This window comes from Myotis brandtii, unplaced genomic scaffold (genome assembly GCF_000412655.1).
Source record: "Myotis brandtii unplaced genomic scaffold, ASM41265v1 scaffold57, whole genome shotgun sequence".
Lineage (NCBI taxonomy): Eukaryota > Metazoa > Chordata > Mammalia > Chiroptera > Vespertilionidae > Myotis > Myotis brandtii.
The window spans coordinates 741,337-750,437 of record NW_005370133.1 but is presented as its reverse complement, the minus strand read 5'-3'; the positions used below and the strand labels follow the sequence as shown (position 1 = coordinate 750,437).

The 9,101-nt window shown below is 49.8% G+C and overlaps 1 protein-coding gene across 4 annotated transcripts in view; it reads left to right on the top strand.

The window, feature by feature from the left end:
* Positions 1–9,101, top strand: part of GLIS1 (GLIS family zinc finger 1) — a 236,541-nt gene that overhangs the window by 123,342 nt on the left and 104,098 nt on the right. The gene's annotated exons all lie outside the window — the stretch shown is intronic.

Below are 9,101 nucleotides of genomic sequence, written 5' to 3'. Positions count from 1 at the left end.
GAATTTCATGCACCGGGCCTCTAGTAGTAATATAAATGCTTAGCTTTATAAAATTGCATCATCTTAGAATGAGAGAATCATGAAATTTTAAAATCTCACATGCATGGAACTTTCTAATCTTAAATTTTGGAATCATGCTGGCTCAGTATGATGAAATGTAGAATCTGAGAGTTTAAGGGATATCAGAATTTCTTTACTAGGCCACCCTCCCCCACCCTTGGGAGATACTTAAATCAGCTAAATATGCCCAGTGCTTCTGCCAGCCTTTGGGCCCCTGCGTGTGCTGTTCCCTCTCTGATTCAACATGGCATCTCTGTTCCCCCTGAGGTACACTAGTAGTATTTTACACCTGTAAGGTTGTAGATTTCAACCCAAGTATAAGTTAGTTACATTAAAGGTAAATGGTGTAAATGGACTAAATACTCAAATTAAAAGCAAAGATGGTCAGAGTGGGTAGAGATTATTTTATGGAAGAAATTGTATTAATAAGGATGCTTTTGGTAGTAAGTGGCAGAAAATACATCTGAGACAGGCTTAGTACACTACAGGCATTTTACTATTCACACAAGAGGTTCTTGGTGCAACCAGTGCTGTGGTTTAGTTTCTTTGCTGTTGGTTGAGATGCCTTGGTTTATTGTTCTCCAACTGACTTCCCTTGGGATGACAAGCTGGCTTCTACCAGCTACCAGGACCACGTGCTTCCTCATTCACATACACAGGAGGAGAGGCTGTTCTTACCCTCTGCATCAAACAGTCATAAACAGAAGTTTCAGGCCTCTGTATAATTAGATGAACTTGTGTGCCTGTCTTGGAGCTGGTCCCAGTGGCCTTGTGGCTGGGGAGGTGAGATCATGCTGATCAGTGCAGGCTTCTGAAGCCCACCTGGAGTGGGATTAAGAACAACCACCGCGAGAGCCAGTACCGACATAGTGCTTACTACATGCCAGATGCACTCTTCCAGGTACTTTACATAGTAAATGAACCCATTTCAATAAACTGAGGCACAGAGAAGCTAAGTCATGTGACACAGACAAGGCCACAGCTAGTAAATGGCAAAACCAGAATTCAAATGTAGTTGGTCGGACCCCAGAATCTGCACTTACAGGCCATGGGATATGGTCTCTCCTTCTCAAGTCCCATCTATATATATAAAAAGCTAATATGCAAAGTGTTCCCTCAGGAGTTTGATCGGGAGACCGGGAGTTCGATCGCTCGCTATGATGTGCACTGACCACTGGGGGCGATGTGGAGTGAAGGAAGGCCCTGGCCAGCAGCTGGAAGGCCTCGATCGTCCTTGATCGCCGGCCAGGCCCAGGGACCCTACCCATGCACAAATTTCGTGCACTGGGCCTCTAGTAGATAGATATAGAAATATGCACCCTATTGTGGGGGAATGAATACCAGGTGTTATAGACTGGATGTTTGTGGTTTGTGCCCCCTCTCATCTGTTGACCAAATTCGTATGTTGAAGCCACAACCTCCGGTGGGACTTTATTTGGAGATGGGACCTTTTATAGGTTAAATTAGGTTAAGGGTGGGGCCCTGATCCTCCAGTAGGATTCGTGTCTTTATAAAGAGACACCAGGGCACACTGCACTCTCGCTCTCAGTCTTTGCATGCAGGCACTGGGAAAGGCCATGTGAGGGACCTAGAGAGAAGGTGGCCATCTATAAGCCAGGAAGAGCGCTCTCACCAGAAACTCAATCAGCAGAACCTTGCTCTTACACTTCCAGCCTCCAGAAAAGTGAGAACACAAATGTGTTGTTTAAGCCACCTGGTCTGTGGTATTTTGTGATGGCAGCCCAAGCTGACCAATACACTAAGAAAGTAATCAGCTGCATCGACTCTGAATCCCTTAATGATGTGGAACCAGGTCTGGGCCAGTGTTGCCCTCTAAGTCTGAGAGAGCTGGGCTTGTACCATGTACCAGCTGCATGACCTTGGACAAGTCACTTTTCCTCTGGAAAATGGCATTAGAAATGCTGGCATGAAAAGAGCCTGGTACTGGGCCTGGAATGTAATAGGCACTCTATGAACTTTAATGTTCATGATACAATACTAAAAAAAAAAAAAAGCAGAGTTGAAGAAAATAAGTATGTCTTCCTGTTTTTTGGTCAAATATGTAGAGAGGCATATGGAAATGCCACAGAGCTTTATGTGTCGTCATGTCTGCGGTGGCTCTCTCTGTTGTTGGTAGTATAGGTGACATTTATTTTCTAATAGTTGCCAAGGTATATTTTCTAATTTTTTTCACCAACAAATATGTGCTAATTTGGTAGCAATACAAGAGTCAGAGAGAAACTCGGCCAGAAAATGTGTGTATGTGTATAGATACCTGCACCCACATGTGAAACCGGGCCTGGGCTGGCCTGGGACAGAGCAGAGGGCTCGGTCTGTTTTCTTGGCAGTGGCATCCTGAGGTGAGCCTGCTCAGGTTTTACTGGCCTGAGTCCCTGTAACTCTAGCTTAGCTTTAAAGGAGAGTTTATGGAGTTTTTGTGATCTGGGATGAGAGATGACGGGTGACCATAAACCTGGCATGAGGCCTTGAGCATCAGGCTCTGGAGCTCCAGAGGCCCTGCCAAGCTGACAGCCTCTCCTCCCCAATGACTGTGAACCCCCCACGATGGCTCCAGGCTAAGTGAGTGGCCCTCAGGTAACCCATCCCACCAGGCTGTGGTTGCCAGGCCTCTGGGTTTGGTGGGGAAGGGAGAGAGGGGATGATGAGGCAGTGCCGTGAGGCAGAAGGGGCCGGGAGTGTGGATGCAGCATGGCTGTGTGTCCTTAGAGAGCTGCTCAACCCCTGTGTCTCCCACTCTCTGGGATCCCCAGTGTCCCTCCTGCCTGCCTGGCACTCCCACTGCTCAGAGGGGAAAGCCGAGGAGGCTCGGAGAGGCTGAGGCCCTGCTCCGCACGGACAAGCCTGCAGGGATTCAAGACCCCGTTATCCTGAGGCTGCCCTCGATGGCCGCTGGGGCTCACTGCCTGGGAAAGCATGTCTCCATTCCTGGAGACAGATCACCCAGGGAGGCCGGGGCCCTGTTTCCCCTGCCTGACAAGACAGTAAAATGAGGGCCTTGACGATGGGGTGGTGAGGGCCTGGGTGGGGGAGGATGGGAGCGGGCTGGAAGAGGTTAATGGTTAAAAGGAGGACCTATTACCCATTAAAGATTTAAAAAATAAAACTATAAAAAATAAAATTAAAATAAAGTGTTCCCTCTGCCAGGCGGCACCACATCTCTGCATATATTATCTCATTAATCCTCACAGCCAGCCACCCAGTGGAGCTGGGTTTCACATTCCCATTTTACAGATGAAGAAACTAAGGCTCAGAAGGGAGACCCTCATTTAGGGTCAGACAGCCAGAAAGTTAATGGTGGAGCTAGGGCTTGATCCTGGGTGTGTGTGACAAAAGCTTGGTCCGTTTTCCTAAGTGGCAGCATCTGGCATAATAGTAGGCATGAAAGTCGACTTTGGACAGTCCTTTCAGCCCACCTTCCCAGTGTCTCCAAGCACCTCCCGTGGTCTAACCGTGTGCTAGGAGTGAGGGGAGTATCCCCAGTGGCGCCCCCGTGTCTAGAGAATCTGCTCGCTATGGGACTAGGACAAGTCCCTTCCCCATCTGGGCCCCTGTTTTTTGTATGTGAAGTAAATTGGGCAAAATCATGTCTCTGGATGCTCTGACATTCAGCAGCTCTGGGGGCCCACGACCCTTGTACTGAGGGACTTCACAGGCTTGTGGGGGAGGCAGGACTTTAATTGCACTTAAAAGCATCCATGTGCCAGCTCAGTGTTACAGTCCCGGAGTGTGGGGACATTGTGGAGACTTAGAGATCAAATGTGTGGAGTATTTGACATAGGCTGAGGGTGAGGGAAGGAGGTGCCCTAAACAGCAGCCATTCACACGGACTGCTGTGAGCTGAGTGGGGGAGCTCAGGGAGGGCAGGAGAGACTGGGGAACATTCCAGAAGGAGATGCACTTCTGTTGACCTCTGAGGGCTCAGAGGGTTTGGGAGGTGTCAGGCCACCCTGACTAGAGGGGTGAGGATGTGTGCAGCACAGCAGCAAAGCATCGTGGGAGTATGAGGTAAGGCCGGGTGAGGGGTGAACCCAGGCTGTGGGGGCCCCTGAGACAGGTTCAGGCACTTTCATTTATTGAATGCCTGCCAGGGGCCAGCCCTGCATTCAGTTTTTGACAGTGGTGTTCACACCATAACTCCACCCTGTAAAACTCTCCCCATTTTACAGATGCAGGAAAAGCTTTCTAACTGCAAAGCCCCATCTCTAACTGCTGCACTAGCTCAGAGGTTGGCAAATTACAGTCCAACAGCCAGTGAGCTGTTTTTCTAAATAAAGTTTTATTGGAGCACAGCCCCACTCATTGGTTTATATATTGTCTATGGTTGCTTTTTATGGTCCAAGTTGAATAATTGTAACAGCAGACTGTATGGCCCGCAAAACCTAAAATATTTACTGTCTTGCCCTTTACAGAAAAAGCTTGCTGACAAGGTGTGTGAGTCAGGAGATCCGGTGTAAGTCTGAGCCCTGCATTTGCTGAGTGAGCTTGGGCAAATTGTTTGCCCTCTAACCCCCAGCCTCCCCACCCTACTCCTGAGGGTTGTAGTGAAGCTCATATGTGAGGGCTGCAAAATGTTTGGTGTAGACTGTAAGGTGCAGTGCCCTGTCACCAGTCTGGCGCCTGGTGGGCACTGAAGTCTGCTCTGCTTGTCCGTGAACGAGGAGCAGTCGTGTAGGCTGTCCTAGACCAGCCACTGGCTGCTCTGGGACTGCAGGGAGGTGGCATCTGGGCCTGGGATGCTGAATGCATCATTGTCCCTCTCATGCAGACTTGGCAGGTTTTGACGTACATTAAAATTCCTGTGGGGAGTCACCTTATATGTGGTACCACTTTATAGCCAAGTCATTACGGTAATTTGCAAAGCTCTGTGGTGTGTAACTGGAGACATCGGCTTTAGATTTGCTGGCTGTGACCTCATTCAGGCTGCCTGGTCCTGCATTCGTTGACCCCTGAGCCTTGGGGGCTTGTCGTTTTGAGTCTGGCTTCAAGGCCATCCAGGTCTGACTTTCCTGGGGTTAGAATGCTTCTCACACAGGGCCCTGCCTCCTGGCCCCATCCCAAGCTCAAGGATAAATGGAAGAGATAATTATCATTATTGACACCGTTACACCGATATACGGTTACTGTGAGCCAGGCACCGTGCCAAACACATTGTGTTCATCATCTCACTTAATTGTCACCAGAACCTTGTGAAGTAGTGTTAGCACCATTTTACAGATAAGAAAACTGAGACTCGAAGAGGAAGTGAAACCAAACTCTTACCTAGCCCCGAGGGTGCCAGTCCAGCCTCTGTTGTGGATTTGCTGTGTGAGCCTCAGTTTCTTCATCTGTTATTGAAACAGATGGGTCAGTCAGTCCCAGCCCTGATTTTCTCACCAACTTGTAAAAATGAACACAGGACCCCTGACCCTCCAATCCTCCAAAAAAAAAAGCTTCATTTATGGTACATGGGCAAAGCCAGGTCCAAGGTCTGGTTCCCTGTGGCACAGAGGGAGACATGGCTGCTGGGTGTCCCCAGCCTGCCTCCGGGCCTCAGGGCTACTGTGCCCCTCTCACTCCCCTGCCTCCCTTGAGAAAGACTCCAGTCCTGCTCCCTGAGGATGTAGAGCAAGCATGTCAAACTCAAAGGCTAACACGGGCCAAATAAGCAAGGTTTAAGCTTAGGTGGGCCACAAAAAAACCAAAATCTTAAATTTTCATGGAAATGTATGTTTTTTGCGATAGAGACATGCTGAACACAAAGGGCTGGAATAAATGAGTAATCGTTAACATAAAATAATAGAACATTTTAATAAAAATTAATATTTTTTCTTGAACATTAACTTACCGGACACTGAATAACCACACAAATTAATAAGCGTAATGCAAATAAACCTATTTTTCTTGTTCTCCGAAAGTGAAATATTTCCTGTTGTGCACACCAAACAAATCAGTCCAAGACTAATAACGTGGCAATCGACTGCTAAAATTTTCACTGCTAGTATCAGTGGAGAGAAATGGTTCTCCTGCGTGTAAGGCACATAAGGGAAATCAATGCAACACGATTATAGTAATCACTCATTAGCGAATGTTGTAGTTTGTTATTAATAATTATGTGTAACAGGATATTGTAAAAATTAAGTTATGAATTTTTTATTAAAACATTTCTTACACTGTTATATTGGCTGGGCCGAAAAAATATTTGTTATGGGATGCATGCGGCCCGGGGGCCGAGAGTTTGACATGCTTGATGTAGAGTGAGCAGGGGTGGGTTCCATGATGCACCTGGGGACAGAGAGGCAAGATGCCAACAGGCGGGAGGACAGTGGGAGGTCCCCTGGCTGATGTGGGCCTGGAGTGGGCAGCAGTGACAGTAGTGGCAGCATCTCTGGGGAACATATTGCAGCCTCTGGTTTAATTTCAGCTTATGAGAAAGCAGGTGGCCCAGGGTGGGATCTGGCATAGGCCTTGGGATATCTGGGTTCAGGCCCTGGCTATGCCAGCAATTGGCATGTGACCTCGGGCAGCTACTTGCCAGGTTTGGTGATTATGTCCCTCTGCAAAGTGGGGGGCCCAGGCTTTCATTTGGGGTCTGGGAGGGTTCACACAAGACAACGTTTGAATGGGCTTGGAGCCCTGAGAAGTGCCAAACTGAACCAAGGGGCTCCTTCCTCCCTCTCAAAGCTGGTTTGCTTATTTATTACTAGAGGCCCAGTGCATGGATTTGTGCAGCAGTGGGGTCCCTCAGCCTGGCCTGCACCCTCTCGCAATCCGGGACCCCTCGGGGGATGTCAGGTTGCCAGTTTCGGCCAGATCCCTGCAGGCCAGGCGGCCGGGGAGGAGCCTGAGCCCAGGAGGGGTGCTACGCCACTCCCGCTCATCCTGGCCGCTCCACGCCCCCCCACCCCCCGTTGTCCTGCCGTCACTGCTTGGAAGCACTGCTGCAGAGGTGGGAGAGGCTTGTGCTTCCACAGCTGCGCTTGCCAGCCGTGAGCCCGGCGGCATCTGGTGCCCGTTGGTCAGCTGAGTGGTGCTCCCGCTGTAGGAGCGCACTGACCACCGGGGGGCAGCTCCTGCATTGAGTGTCTGCCCCCTGGTGGTCAGTGTGCATCATAGCGACCAGTCGACCAGTCGACCAGTCCTTCGGTCGCTTAGGCTTTTATATATATAGATAGGAAAATCTCTTAGTGTATCCTGCAGAGAAGAGCCAACAGGCCTCAATTGTTCATTGAGTAACAGTGACTGTCTCTTCCCACATCTCAACTCAGCCCCTGACTGCCTGCCTGGGTGACTTTGGGTAAACCATTAAGCTTCCTTGAGCTCCTGTGCTTGTCTGTAGACGGAGTGATCCTGCCACCTGCAGAGTTTAGGAGTCGTTGGGATGATGGTTCTTTGACTTCCCCCAAAGCCCCCCAACACGATCTTCATTGGAGTCATAGGTGGAGATGCTTGTTCAGGGGCCCCCAGTTGTTTAGTTGGCCGAGGGGTGGCAGGACTGAACTTGGGCTTCGAAGTCTAAAAGATCTGGGTGGGGCCAAACAAGTCAAACCCAGACCCGTGGTCCTAGTCGAAGGTCCCAATTTCTCCAGACCTCAACTTTTCTCGTCTGGAAAATGGCTGTAATGGGCCCACATCACAGGGATGGACACTTGAAAGTATTGAATGTGTCTGGCACCTTGGAAGTGCCTGATGAATAAGGGCTTGAAGAATGCTGGGCTCCCTGGCGCCTTTCCGGGGGCCACCGTCCACCGTTCCACACATTCTCCCAAGTGAATGAGGGAGAAGTGACTCAGAGGTCCCCAGTGGGCCTGGTGGGTCCTTGAAGGAAGCTCTGAACTGCCTGCCCAACCCAAAGACTCTGGGAGAAAGACCTTGGCCGAACAGCCCTGTGTGATGATTAAGCTCTCTCTGCTCCAAATGCTATTAATGGTCATAAAATTATCCACAGTTTTCTGAGGCCCAGCCCCATGGTTTGCCTCAATGGGACAATAAAATCGCATGCAGAAACGATTTGGAAAAGGCAGAGACCGCCAAGCAGAGACGGAGTTAAGCGAGCGGCAGCCTGCTCTCATTAGCTCAGGCCATTCACATTTGTTACCAGGGATTTCCTTTTAATTAAAAAACAACCAAGTTATTAAAAAATAAGCTTGTGAGGGGCTGGCTGAGCAGCAGCCAAAGCCAGTGGGAGTGAGTGTTCCTCACAGCAAGACACGGGCCCAGGCTCTGGCTGGGAAGGTGACACAGAGGGCAGCTTCTGAGCAAATGTTCATCTGGGCAGGCTTACCTGTGCCTGGGAACCTGGAGCTTTGTCTGAGCCCCTTACCTGGCCTAGGACCTTGAGAGCTTTGTGTTCTCATCTGCAAACTGTCAAGTGCTTGGCAGGTGAATGCAGGTGCCTGTCCAGGGCTGTGGGCACATGTTGGGTTAGCTCAGAGTGTCTGGCCTTGGGGGTGGGCTAGAATTAGGATGAGGTTGGATTTTGGGCTAAGGGGCCACTTTTTATTACATAGTGATTACAATGTGGGGTTTGGGTCTGACTCAGGTCAGCGATCCCAGACTCTTACTAGCTGTGTGATCTTGGGCGCATTTAGCTTCGCCGAGCCTCTGTTTTCTCTTCTGTACAGTGGGGACAATAATACCCTCCCTCAGAGGCCAGTGGATCCGCACCCAGGGCCTGCACACACTACTTGGCAAATGGCGCTCTGTCCTTACATTAGGGATGTTCTGGTGTCAGTTCTCTTCTCAGCTTAATGGGGTGTCTTGCTCAGTGTTTGCAGTTCCTGGACAATACTTGGGCCTGTTAATGTTTTATTACCTCTCTAGGGTACTTTATGGTTTTCAAAGTGCTGCATGGCAGTAAGAACAATTTCTGCTCCTGGCACACCTACCAGGTGCCAGCACTGTGCTAGGGGCTCTGCACCCCAGGGCTCAGAACCTCACAGCATCTCCCAGGAACTGGCATGGCTGTTTCCATCTTCTACCTGGGGTGAGGGTCAGCTTGGGGAGGGTCAGCCTTGGGGAGGGACTTGTCCAAGTCACAGGCT